This window comes from Chaetodon trifascialis, chromosome 5 (genome assembly GCF_039877785.1).
Source record: "Chaetodon trifascialis isolate fChaTrf1 chromosome 5, fChaTrf1.hap1, whole genome shotgun sequence".
NCBI lineage: Eukaryota > Metazoa > Chordata > Actinopteri > Chaetodontiformes > Chaetodontidae > Chaetodon > Chaetodon trifascialis.
In genome coordinates this window covers 20873447-20887833 of record NC_092060.1, presented here as the reverse complement: position 1 = coordinate 20887833, position 14387 = coordinate 20873447, and the positions used below count along the sequence as shown (strand labels likewise).

Sequence of the window (14387 nt, the reverse complement as noted above, 5' to 3'; positions counted from 1 at the left end):
CTCACAATAAAAGCAGCCATTAGCATTCTAGCATTAACACCTACAACATGTTTGTAGACCAGTGACCTCTGTGAACAGACCCACCATCACGCAAAGCTCACAGGACTTCTTTTTACTACAGGCTTTAAGCTTTTCATCGCATCTACACTGATATTCATCAGGAGGTTTCCGGTCACAGCTGGATTGGGTCTTTGAATGCTGAGAGTTGTGTCAGCAGACAGCATGGAAGAGAGTTTAAAATACACTCTGAAGTATAGCGCTAGTTATCAAGTGGGGTGTATGAAGAAAGAGACTGAGAACGAGGATATTCAAGGAAACGTGCTGGTGTGTCATGGAAAACAATGAAGCTTACATTTTAATATTGTGGACGTTTGTGTGCAGAGGAAGGGGAGTCAAAATACACCTGATTTAACATAAGACAGCTCAGTCTAACTGTGTGTTCTTACTCATGGCTGTGTGATCACCGCATGATAAATACTATGTCCTGCGTAACGTTAAGACAATCTCAGTGTGGCGCTCGGTAGGATCACGTACATCACCGGTGTTCATAGTCTGAGTTGCTGTTTCCTTGAGAGTGAAAAATTGGCAAACTTCATACAATGCGGGGAAAACAGCAGGGATTTCATGAAGCTGCAGGCATTGAGGATAGAAATTTGTTTTGCAGGAAAATCACTTTGAATAAATATTGTCATTTTCAGGTGTCAGGTGCAGCAGCCCCACACAACATATAAATGAACTAATTCATCAGTTTAGGCTTGAATTCTGACCACAGTTGCTGAAATGAAACAAAAATAGGGTCTTAATGAATAATGAATGCATTTAGGATTAAGATGCCACAAATGAAATGGCAATGTTTCTCTCTCATTGTCTGCACAGCCCTGACAGTCAGGGGCTTTATTTTAGACTCACACATTTTGTCCATAAGCAAACATCATAATCAAACCCCTGGCTGCAGGACATTCAGGCTGCTCTTCTTTCCCTTCATCCAGTGCAGGTCTGACCAGGGAAGTGCTGCAAAAATGTTGTTTGTTTGGTAGGAAATTTTCTTTGATTGCAGACATGTTTCCATCAGCCAGACCCAATCTCACTGAAGTAATCTTACATTTTAATACTGTTATGTGATGGATCATTTTTGCAATTGATGGCAATTTTCTTCTGATTATGCATGATCCAAGACTCCCGAACCCTTTTCATGCACATTCACTCTCACTTGCCTGCATTCACACCTCTGTCTGACAGCCACAAATAGGGCGGCATTACTGCCATTACGGAGTCTTGTAAGATTTAAAGGTCATCTGCAATATTCAGGTTGCAAATTACATTTCATTTAGAGCTGCTTGGCACATCTCTCGTATCTTCCATGCTGTTGTGTATTTGTTGTGTCATATCTTTTTATCATAGCCAGCATTTGAACTCCAAACCTTGACTTGGAAAGGAGGATGTTATTAGCAGTATATTGACGACAAAAGATTTGAGAGAGAGCACAAAACAAATTCTGTGCTGCTCAGTCTGCTTGTCAACATTTGAGAGGGCATAGATTCAGAGGAGTAGAATCAGATTTAGGGCACACAATCCCAACTGAGTCTGCCCTCTCAATTTTCTCCATCTGTTTTGGCAGCTTCTGAGCACTTGAGATTGTAAAAGTTTGCTTGCCAACTGTTTTTTTACTAGCAAGTGGAAATGCCCACATCCAGACGTCAGGATCAAGTCCTTTTCAAAGCAAAAGTTTGCACAAGGGAAAAATTAATTTATTGATTCATTTTATTTTTACAATTTCAGTTATTCTGGCAGTGTAGATTGAAGTTCAGCCAATATATGGCAGTCCAACGTATCTCCTTTCCATCTCCTGGTTCATTCATTCTGGTGTCTTTCTGGTGTATTTTTTTTGACTCCCACATAGCTAGATCAGATCAGTTTGAATAAACCTAGCCACCCCATCCCTGGCTAATTAGAGTTGAGCCTCATTCATATGTTCTAATAATTTCCTCTGTTAAATTCCCACAGAAATTGAAGAACACAAAGCTACACGACCACTGTGATATATGCATTACCAACATCTTTAAATCACTCGGCCATAATGGCTTAAAAACTAGAAAATTTGCCAACAAATGGAAGATGATTTTAGTCCTCTGGCTCAGGAGGTTGAGTGGGTCATCCACCAATCAGAAGGTCTGGAGTTTGATCCCCGGCTCCATTGGTTGAAATGTCCCTGAACAAGATACTGAGGGTGTGAATAGGTGAATGTAAATCTAAAGTGCTTTGAGTAGTCCATTTCTAATTACAATTAGTCATTTAGCAGACGCTTTTATCCAAAGCAACATACATATGAATTCACGCACAGATGTTACAGCATCGGGAGCAGTTTTGGGGTTCAATGTCTTGCCCAAGGATACTTCGGCATGCGGACTGCCGAGGCCAAACCACCGCCCTCCCCCCCGAATGATGCAATCATTCTTTATCTGACGTTAAAAAACTCCCTGTTTTTGTCCTCCCCTCTCATGCACACATCCAATTCAGCTCTTACAAATCTGTACATAGGTGCTGTAAATGGTCAATCTCAAACCCATCGGCTCTCCTCTGATAATGATTTACCCTGCGGGGGAGTGGATAACAGATATCTGGACCAATTACATACCAATTAACAATTTGAGATACTTTCTGATGACATGTTGGCTCATCTGTATTAACAGATATCTGCGTATAAATGCAGATAACTGTAAAAATAAATAAATAAAAAAGCTAAATCATTGTCAAACTATAGCCAGTGGTTTGCAAGATTGCATTTCAGCTAGTTCATTACACCTCTTGGTCTTCCACACAGACTGTTTACCTGCATGTACCCCAAAGCCCGCTCAAATGTGATTGGTCAGTGCTACTTGCACTCGCAAATGGAAACCACGACGACTTTGTTTCCAGAATCTTGTCCCTTACCTACAGATTCTGAATTCATTTGCAGATATCTCTTCATTAAGATTAGTAAAGGTTGATTTTTCTTTCGAATCTCTCATCGTCAGTATCCTCACATCCATGCTTTGTGTGAGCTTGTACCTTTCATGGCAGATATGTCAAATGAAGCAGAACGAACTAGAGTTTTTTTGGTTTGTTTTCAGTGGCAGGCAGAGTGGTGCATTAGACATCTTTTCACTCTGGTACAAAGGAGGAGGAGCAAGGTCGAGAATGGACGATTAAACGATCTGCCCGACTCAAAGGGCAACACATGGGCAGCAGATGAAATGAAAACTGTCAGAGGGAATGGTGTTATTTAGGTGTTTGTGTTCCTGGTGAATACAATAGCAGACAGAATTGACAAAGTCTGAGAGGTTAGGGTCATGAACGTTTGAGGTCTGGGCTGCGGCATTTGAGGTTGCAACACACAAGAGCATACACACACACACACCTCTGTTTTAACCTGCACTTACTTCAAGACTCAGATGGATGAAGGCCCACTTCATTTGTTCCTTTAGTTGTTTTAATCAGTGTTGTCAGAAGAGGCCTTTGTTAGAGTGGTTGTAATTGAATGAGCACAGTCCTTATGATGAGGTTGAATACTGAGCGTTGTACTTAGCCTGTCAGTAATCAGCCATATCTTCACCAATAACAGCCACGATGAAGGCTTTTACCAGGGATGATGGTGAACAACACGCCTATCAGTCCAAGGCCTTATACCGAAGCCCGCAGGCCCTCGTCTTGCCCTCGCTGTGCATCTTTGTTTCTAATCACATACATCTTGTTGACAGCCGCTTCATCATTAAGGTGAGGTGCTTCCACTCAACCTAAACATGGACACAAATGTGTTTCCAAGGTAACAGCACAGCCCAAAACATGTTTTTAATCCTCTGATCGCATCAACATAATTTCAGCCCACACTTTTTTTTCTTCTCAATGCTTGAAGAGGCAGCTGTGTGTTTGGAGGGAGGTGTGTGTGAGTCTGGAGAGGCATAAGGGAACAGGAGGAGGGTGATATAGAGTCTTGAGTGGGGTGCGTGTGCCCTTATCAAAGTCTTGTCGCGTTCCCAGTGAGAAAGCAGAGGAGATGAAGCTAAAATGGTAGTGAGCGCTCCCCATGTGGCCTTTTCATTTCTTCCCCTTCCTCTTCTCCCTGTTTTCCTCCTCCCAGTGGTCTGTGAATAATGAGCCTTAGGCCAGGCTGGCTAATTAGACCTGACATCACACCATAACACGCTCACCAAGGCTCCTCTGAACACTTTTTGACCCATGTAGATATTCATAGAGACACACATAGACACACACAAATGTATGTGCACGGGGAACCACACAGGTACGCTAGTGGGAGCTGCATGCGTACACGTGCACGTGCACACCCAAATACTGCCTCATGTTTCCTTGAGCCTGTCAGGCCCCATGCTGCACAGAGGGCTGCTCACATCTGAGAGTTAAACCTGTTAATGCCCATCCTGCTCGCATTGATCTCCGTTATATGTCTAAAACGTAGTCTTGTCCTAAATCTTAACATCCACATGAGACACCCTCAGAGGGCCACAAGTGGGGACAGGGTGGGGACGGGGTGGGGGTGGGGTTAATGTCAGAGATCTAAGCTCAGAAGCAGCACGACATGACTTCAGACTTGTTCGAAGGCCAAAAACTGCCTTAATGGCCACACTCATTGGAGCAGCCTGTGTGTGGCACTGATTATCAATTATAGATATACAACAGTCTTCCTCCGTATGGCCTCACTACACTTAACCAATAAGTAAAAAGAGCTATGGACACTGCCGCAGGTGCAACAAGCAATATTAGGCTACAGAAATGAAATAACTGCTGCTTTAACAGTAGAGTAAAACATCACCAAAGTGGACAACAGGGATGTACAACCAATATAAACTCCACAGCGGCTGCAGCCACAAACACCCCAAACCAGAGAGAGCTGCTGAGTTTCATACACAGCACAGCGTACGGACATACTCGCCTGTCTGAACGTCATTGTCTGAGCAAAGTCCTCAACAATCTGCTCTTCATTCATCTTCTTTGCTGACCAGTCCTCTTCATATAATGACCAGTCCTCTCGGCCTCTCTGTCCCACTGTGATCCTCAGAGGTTTCAGACATTTTGGGCTGATGAGGCTCTGCAGTCCCAGCTGTGACAGAAATAGTCAGAAACAGCAGAAAGGCCTCACAGAGGGAAGACGTTCCTTAGCAGACGTACAAATCACCGCTTGGGCCTCCACCGTGAGCATTTCAGCGTTTAACCAGACCCAGCATGCACTGGTCGGTCATGCAACATCTTGGTTGGGTTTCATTTGTGTCACTTAGTGTGCTCACAGGGTGGTACATTAAATCACTGATTAATTAAGGCAGATGTGACCTTTTGTTAACTGTGCCGAGGTACAATGATGATGAAAAATAACCGCAAAGATGTCATCCTTCATTTTAGTGCATCATTGTGCATCGTGGTTCTGTTCACCGCCTGCCATGCGGCATTTAAGTCTTGTGTTAGCTAACAAGTTCGCTATTTAATGCCGATAGACAACCCAGGAGGGACGGCACAGTGGCGCAGCAGGAAGTGTGCGTGCCTCACAGCTAGCAGGTCGCCAGTTCGAGACAATGGATGGATGGATGGACAACCCAGCATCATCCTTAAGGTAGCTACCTAAAGCACTCATAACTCAAACGGCTGCGCCATCAGTGTCTGATTTATGTCATCATGCCATAATGCTAAGATGGTCCTATAGTCGCGTCTTTTTGGTAAATTGCTCTTATTTCAGTGAGAAACACGGGCTTGCGCTTCATGTAGGATCTCTGTCGCTCTTGGTGGCAGGGAGCAACTTCAGTGATCAATCTCTTTTCAAGGCACAGTCTGTTTCTTTGTTTTGATCGAGAGAGGAGGCCTCAGACAATATGTGGATCCAAAGGGTAATAGCTGTGTGAGGGTGGATGTGTCAGACTTCATCCGGAGGCTGCGGTCAGATGACACATCCAAGAGTTTTTCCTGATGACTGACAGGAAGCTTCTCTTTGCTTCAGACAAGAGATGTGGGCTTTTCACCCAATCCAGCTGTGCAGCTTCCTGCTCCCATGTCAGGGAAATAAGAATTAAAAGCATCAATGAAATTTGCCCTCTGTGATTGACTGGAGCTCTCTCCACATCCTCACTGGAGGGGAAAGCGTCCGCCTGAGGAAAGCAGGTGAAATCCTCCTCTGCAGCAGCCCTATTCCACAGCTCTGCTTTCTTCAGGAAACCACCCACCTTGCCTTTCAGGTGCACAGTGCCGGTGACACATATTCACTTCCTTCAGTTTGGTGGATATGTCTGCCAGATAGAGTTGCTTTGTAAGCCAGTCTGTGTCCTCAAACAAGTGGAGATCTGTGCTCTGGTGGTGCACACCAGATCATAATCCCTACAGCCTGTTGAGTATTCTTCCTCGAGAGAGCCAGCGCACTTCTGTGTGTAACAGCAGTCATGTGTGTTCGGCTCACGTTTTCTAAGAACATTAAGCGGCTTTCATTTAGTAAAATTTCTTCCTTTGACGTTGTTTAAAACATCATACGACACAGGACTAATTTTTTTGGGACATCAGTGTGTCTCTGTGTATGACGCAGTGAGTCAACTGCGCTTCAGGATTTTCATTTCAAATTTATGGCATGAGCCTTTTCATGCAGCTGTGTCAGATCTGACTGGTGTGGGAGTTCCTGTTCAGAGCGTTTTCACAGAAAAGCACATTAACAACTTTAAAAATGTCCTGTCTGATTGCTTTGGCCTTTACTGTACTGTATATGTTTGACAATGTTGTCAGTATCAGTGTATCTCTATGTTGATTCATCGAGCTGGAGTGAAGAGGATTCGTCAGTTTTTCCCGCAACTTGATCAACAGTGTCTGTTCCTATCGCATCTATTCTGCCTCAAACAGTGGCACAAAGGCACAGTATTTAATTTATCTTCTGTGTTTTTATCCAGCACAGTCGACAACAACAGCTGGAAGTGACAGGTCCTCAGCTATGCTGAATGGATTTTGGCTCTAGCGGTGTACAAAGACGCTGCATAAGAAGCCTCAAGTGCTTTGGCTGATGCTGTGGGGACTTTTCGCATCATTTCGTGCAATGATCGAAGTCAGAAAGTTTTCTCTTAATATATTCATACCAACATGACATTGATGTTCTGTGCTATGATGTTATTGGAGAGCTGGCTTCATGCAACTGTTGGCTAATTTCTTCTTGAAAAAAAACTCACAATGCCTCGGGAGGTTTGCAGCCTGTTGAGGTAAATCCCATTAAAATATATCATTTCTGGTACTGACGGTATTTTGTCAGTTCTTTTTTTGCTTTCTCTCTCACCTCTTTCTCTGGTTTTCAGCTGTGCTCCATTCAATTTGTTCTTCTTCTGTGAGGTTTTACGGCGGTTGACAGTTCACAGCTGTTAACACTGAAATTAAGAATAATGACTGATGACATTAACTTTGTACTTCTTGTTTATTGCTGATTAGCAAATGCTCGCATGCTAACACACTAAACTGAGATGGTGAGAAGTATAACTGTTAATATAACTGCTGTAACTCCAAAAGTGAGTTGATCACCATAGACCCCCATGTTAAAATGCTCAACTTTACAGCAGAAATAAACATGTTTACAGCCTGGTAGAAAAAAGCTCTCTACAGCTCTACTCCCAGTGCATGACATCTGTATGAGGATGAATATTATATAATATATTGCATTATATACATTCAGAAAAAAGGCATTTGGCCCATCTCTCCTCTACCAATGCTCCGCCTCTTTGCCCAAGGTTGGCGCAGTCAGGCACTGCCGACATGGCAGCGGGTAGGGCAACTGTCACTGAGCTCTGCAGTGGCTCTTCAGAAACCTGTGGTGACGTCACAGAGGCCACGTCCAGGTATGACACAGTCTGTGGCCTGAGTGCAACCTCACAGGGTTGCTAGCGTGACTGTAGACGTTCTCCTCTTGTAATTTTGAATCTAGCCAGATTTAAAAAGCTAATTTTGGGATACTGTCGTCAGAAAAAAAATAGCTGCGTGTTTAATGCGTTTTCTGAATGCTTTTTAAGTGTTTAAGTGCCATACCGAGTGAGACCAGCTGGGTTAGAAGCAAAGAGGACACACTTTTAAATTAGATCATCTATGGGCGAGAGGTAATGGAAATGTTCAGCGTGCAGCAACGAGAGCAGAGCTGTTGTGGCAGGTTGTGTGGAGTTTATTTGGATCAGCCGTTACAGAACAAGCTAGACATATGTGATACAGCTGGGACTTGACTGTTTAATCCACTGCACGAATATCATCGCTCCACACAGCTCTTTGATTCAGATGATGTTCCAATAAATCACGGGTAGGATCCCTCAAACACTCATATTGCCACTTAACGGCTTCTGATTTATTCTGTAATAAGGTGAATGATCCAAAGCAGTCATGCTATGATGCACACCCGCCCCGCTGTGTGTGTTGTGATGCTTGCTATTAGACTCCAATCTTGATGTTTACTCCAAAAAAAGGATTATTGGGGAAACTGTTTGCCAGTTTATGAAGCCCACCACTCATATATCACTTAGCAGCATTAAGATATTAAGTTCTGTGTGAAAACCACCAATGCACGTTAGAGCAAAAAGCCTCGACAGCAACACTGGTCAAACCTTAATTAAGTAGTTTTAGTTACACAAATACAACAAGAGGCAATTAGAACATGCTTAGATTATTTTTGATGATTATTGTATGTAACCAAAAACTGCAGTTCCTCAAATGGCCACTTGAGGCTGGCTTCAAAATTGAGTCAATCCCCATAGACCCCCATATTCAAATGCAAGACTTTACAGCAGAAATAAACATGTTTACAGCCTGGTTTTGCTCTCTACAGCTAATTTTCCCATTCATGACAACTGTAGGGGGTGGATATTTATATATCTCACTTGTTTAAATTATATTAAAGCTTAAAGCTGTGCATAATTCTGGGAATGCCAGCTTTGAGTGACAGCTAGCCATATAAGTTTCAGCAACCAGGCTTCATTCGGCCAGCCTCGACTCTACCCACGCTCCACCTCTTTGCCCATTTTTTGGATTAGCTAGAAGTTTGGCAGAGTTACAGTGTCTATGTCTCTGTGTGACTCAGTGAGCCAACCAACGTTTTAAAGCCACTATGAGTCAAATTTGAAAATTTCAGACATTGGCACAGTAACACATAGCTTGCACCAAGTTTGATTGGGATAATGGTATTTTTATAGAAATAAAAACTTTCTTTCAGAAATATTTCAATGACACATACGATCTACACACATTGGCTTTAATAGCAGAAACTGAGAACTGCTCTACTTGTGTGCTCCTGAGTTTTGAGTTTCTGGTTAATCCGCTATACAAATGGATATGTTCATTAAGAAAACCGATCAGATGGCAGCTTTATGATGGACAAAAGTCACGATTAGCAGCTTTTATTTTAGTTTTCTGTTCATTGTTGCCTTCACGAGCATCATCAAACAAAAGCAGTGACTTGTTTTCCTTTGATTCAGTCAGAAGAGTTCAGTTTGACATCCTGACTTACACATTTGCTTTAATTACTTACTTAGGATCGAGGAATCTCTGTTGTTCTGCAGGTATTTGTGTTTTTAAAGCTGTTTTCTCAGTGTCGTGTTGAGTTTTCATATAAGAGGCTGCAGCTATGTCTAAGTTGATCATTATACTGTATATTCTGCATGACACAAACACCCGTCTCTGTAATATCTGTGACCTCTCTCCTGCTGGCTGCCAATGGCTGAATATTATAACTATTGATTTGGTAAGTGGAGAGTTACTCACTGGTATGACTGGTGAATCTCTCTGTGAAAGAAAATTCTTCTCAGCGTTGAATCTCAAATGCACCACAACTGGTCTCTGGAAGAATATTGTAATGTACCACAGCTACTACATGAGGTTATAGCTAATGGAGAGTGAAGGTCAGGTAGGTCAGAAAATGAGTGTGCGAGGTGTCTTTTCTTTCATCAGAATAGGGTATGTAATGACTGTAACTGCAGCCATCACATAAGACATTGATTTCTAGTGGGCTGCGTTCAAAGCCCCAATCGAGACAGCGAGGGGGAGAGCTGTGAAGAAGACACCTACGGCAGAATCTGCACCTCCAGGATGCTGAGAGGCAGAACAGAGGGAGGTCGCTTCAGACGCAGAGAGAAAGGAGAAGGAGGAGTGGAGGTGGCTTTCTGCTCCCAGTGATAAAGGCGCATCTCCTGTGGCCCGTATCTGTGCAAGAGGCTGGCACCTGATTGAACAATGTGCTTGTTTGTTGCTGCTTGGAGGCAGCGCTGGCTGGCTGGCTGAGCTGTTAAGAATGTGGCAGTTTGTACATGTGTTTGTATATTTGCATTTATCTGCAGCACAAAATGATAGAGAGGCAGTGTCTTCCTTGCGCTTGTTTGCATATAGTGGATTCGTGTGTGTGTGAGCGCTCGGTTCGCTGTGTGAAGGCTCACTACTCTGAAGGATTTCCAAGCACAGCTCAGCCGTGGTCATCTCTATAGCAACTCTCTGTTCCTGTGAGGAGTCCACGATATGCTGAATATAATTAAACTGTGGCATGTAGGAGGGAAGAAATTGAAGTGTTTTTTAAATGAAACTAAATGTTCTAATTACATCTTACGCTTTTAAATACAACAGGGGGATTTAATTAGGGGGAGAGGCGTCCCAGTCTGTGCCATCCAGAGGGAATGCTCTGTAGAACTTGAAAGCAATTTGTTCCTGCTCTTCCTTCATTCCTCAACCCTGAAACGGCTCTGATAGCGCAGTAAAATTAATGTTTGGAATAAATGTTGGTGGAATTTAATAAAGGAAATCCCCCCTTATCTCTTTTCAGCCCGACCGTCCCTCTCTCTTTGTCCATTCCTCTCTTTTACACACACTTCTCCTTTTATACGCCCTCCAACACTACAACACACGCACACACACCTTCCCACTCTCCGTCGGTCAATACGTCAAACAGCGACATTAGGTTTGTTGATGCCTGCTTCACTTCACAGATTAGTCTCTGCGCTTTGTGAATATGACAAGGCATTGTTCAGCATTTTTTGGCCCGGGGTGAAGAGGAGTTTGGAGTTCAATTTTCATAAGCGCCAAACCCTGACATCTCACAGAGCTGTGAATGAGCAATAGCAGCCTATTGGGAGTTGCCAGGCAATGAGGGGCTGCAGTCTGCTCAGTGCAGTGCTGTATATTTACAAAAAAGCTTGCTAGCTGGTTTATTGAGACCCTTGAAGTGAGATATAGTGGCTCATCAAATATGAATGTCATACCCCTGCTGCAGTAGAATTGCATTTGTCATTAGGAAATTAAATTAAATTTTCAGCCTGCTTATTTGCTCAGCTGGGATGTGACACTGGGATTTGCTCCAGGAGAACTGATCAATTGTCAAATACCTTGAACCAGGAAAAGAAAAGAAACAAAAGATGACTTCGGGGCTTTACAGAAGTACACAGCAAATAAAATGTTCGTGTTATCTTAATGCAATTACTTGACTGAATATTCTGCTCCCAGCTGGAGCTATCAGGGCTGAGTTCATTTCAGTTACTCCACATTATGCATTCATTCACTTCATAGGGACAAATATAAGAAGGCATCATCACCTTATAATAGACGTGGAGGAATTAAGTCAAAGCATTCATGTAAAACCTCCTCTGGTCACACTGAACAGAAAATGCACCATAAAAATACACAAACTGAATAGTTAAAAGCAAATGTGTGATCTTGTCACAGCACAGTGCAATTATTTCAAGATGTTTCTGTAATTATGAACCTGACCAGAACTCACATATTCTGTGCTATACGGCTCTCTTTTCCCAGTTCACTTCCAAAACTTTTAACACATTTCTCGAAGTGTTACTCCATAACAATAAGCAATTACTTGCATCTGTTTTATTCATTGCAGAAATTCCAGATGATTATGTAACGATGCCCTGCGTTGACATTAATATATTGCTGTGAAAAAAGAAATCGTGATAGCAAAAAGTAAACAGACTAAATTAGTTGTGACTGCTACTGTGATGCTTGGTAGCCAAAAACATTTTGCTTTCTGTCACACTCTCCTTCTGGCAGACTAAATAACACATTAAATCTAACGGGGGAGAAGATCATGACCGGAGAGTTTGTCTCATATCTCTCTATGCTCTTTTTGTTATTTTTGTGATCTTTTATGTAGGTCTTTTATTTTTTAAGGGTTGTGCACTGCACTTTTGACACTGTATTTCATTTTTTCCCCACCACAGACAGCTTTGACAAGCTATCGTTTTCCCTGTAAAGTCTTGTTCCTGACCAAGTGAACCCTTTCTCCATCAAGACATTTATGAACCTTGACTGCTCTTTGAAAGGATGCTGGAAAAACTTGCCTGGTGGTCTGTCACTGGTCACCATTCAGTGTTATATTGCCTTATCCTGTAAAATGTGGTTAAAATTACATATGCTTGGCCTTTTTCTCATCTTCCTCCCAAAGAATCAAGATGTTCTCCATGGGGTTACAAAGCTAGCCTGTGCTGCTAGCTAATTCGTCAGATGCTGTAACTGCGATGACTACAAATGTCGCCTTGAATGTTCCGGCTTTCTCGCCCCACTTTCCTCCTTTTCAGCACATGCTGTGGCCCCAGCTAATGAGCAATTCACTGCCCCGTGTGCAGTGTGCCGCAAAAAACAACAATAACGAAGGGAAAAAAAAGGCAAAATGAAAAAAAACAGTGGTGCCTCAAGCTGTGAAAATGTAAGTTAAGTGCTGACCTTGGTGGCCTAATGGCTCTAAATAGCGTATGAATGTCAGTGTGGTCCAGAGGAGGGCAGCTCCAGCCCAAGGGTAATGGGTAAAGCAGTGCTTTGAAGTTGTGAAATGCGAGGACAAGGCGGATGGAGGGCAGTGTTAGATGGATTAAGAAAGATGGAGCTGATTGCGGTTGGTGTGGTGGCTACAGAGTGGTGTTGTGCCACTCCTCTCCTTCTCCACGAGGGGCTCTGCATCCCCACTCTGGGAAGAACAGGAAGTCGACACAGAGACAGAAATAAAGTGTTTGTAATTTCAAATGGGCCACACACGCACTCAGTCCTTCCACCTTGCTATTGCAGGAAAGTACAGGGCTAGTTACAGCGGGACTGTTTGTCTTCTCTCAGGCCACATATTCAATCCTTTGTGCTGTTGCAGCGAACAGTAAAAGGTATCATCAGCCTGGACTGGGAGAGAATTGACTTGAGATTGTTTGCTAAGCCTGTTTCTACACCTGGTAAGCTTCCCTTCCACGGTACAATACAGTTTACAGTGATAACCGCAGCAGTATTCATGGTATGGTAGGCCTACATTTTACTTTCAGACAGAGGTAGACAGAGATCATGCTTCTCATTTTTATTTGCTGAAATAACAACTGTTGTTCGCAGGTTTTATCAGTAGTTGCTGCTTGCTATCATAGCCAATTAAGCTAAGCCAAAACACTGCCCCCATCTGGCTTTTCACTGCTTCCTGCTTTTTAAATGTGCTCTGGTGGCTACATACATGATACTGTGCTGTAGGAGTGACAATGAACACTTCAGGCAAATATTCAGCATCCTTAGCAACTGATGATCCATGTGGAGGACATGGAAATGTCATCGACTTTTATTGATATTCATATCATTGAACACGCGATTATTGGTAGATTGAGTACTGAAAATCTTTATTCAAGAAAAAGTACAATCACTCCCATAAAAGAAACTGAAATAAAAATGAATATTACCATTTTGACAAACCTACTGGGGTAAAAGTATAAAATGTTATGCTTTTTAATGAAATTATCATCAATAGACAGCTATGTGCGCAATGAGAGAATTCTATTAACATCAGAATCAATCCAATGATCTTAGATATTTATAGTGTGCAGCCTACATGTGTTCTGCATTGACTAAATATGTTTTCATGTGCCGTTAACAGACAGTATTTCTGTCGGCCTGTGAAAGGGCGATGCAGACTGCTTCTTAACACAACCACCACTGGCATTGTGTGCAGCTAATGGATTTGTTTTCTATGAATAGAACAACCTAACATTAAATTGAAAAGATATTTGCATGTTTTTTTTTATTTTTGCATTTGCCCAGCTTATTAATATCTGGCACAAGCACAGGTCTCTTTACACTGCAGGGGTGACCACTTAAAGCTCTGCTCACTGCTTGGATGACTGCTCATTTCAGTTAATGCAGTAAAAAGCATTTTGATAGACTAGTTGTTACGAAGGTATAGATGTCAAATGTAGCAAAGTTGAAAGTAGATCACTTACCCCCAAAAAACAAACAAACATAAAAACATTCAAGTAAAAATTAAAAAAAGCTGTTTTAAAAAGGAATGTGAAAGGTTACTGTCCCTAAAACACGTTGTGTTATATTTTATAGTCATATCTTCAAACAGTATGTTTAAAGTTACAAATGAAAAGGCGAAGGACTAGCCAGTG

The 14387-nt window shown here is 42.4% G+C and overlaps 1 protein-coding gene across 2 annotated transcripts in view; it reads left to right on the top strand.

The window, feature by feature from the left end:
• The window catches only part of drp2 (dystrophin related protein 2), a 156951-nt gene that overhangs the window by 19529 nt on the left and 123035 nt on the right, over window positions 1-14387 (top strand). The gene's annotated exons all lie outside the window — the stretch shown is intronic.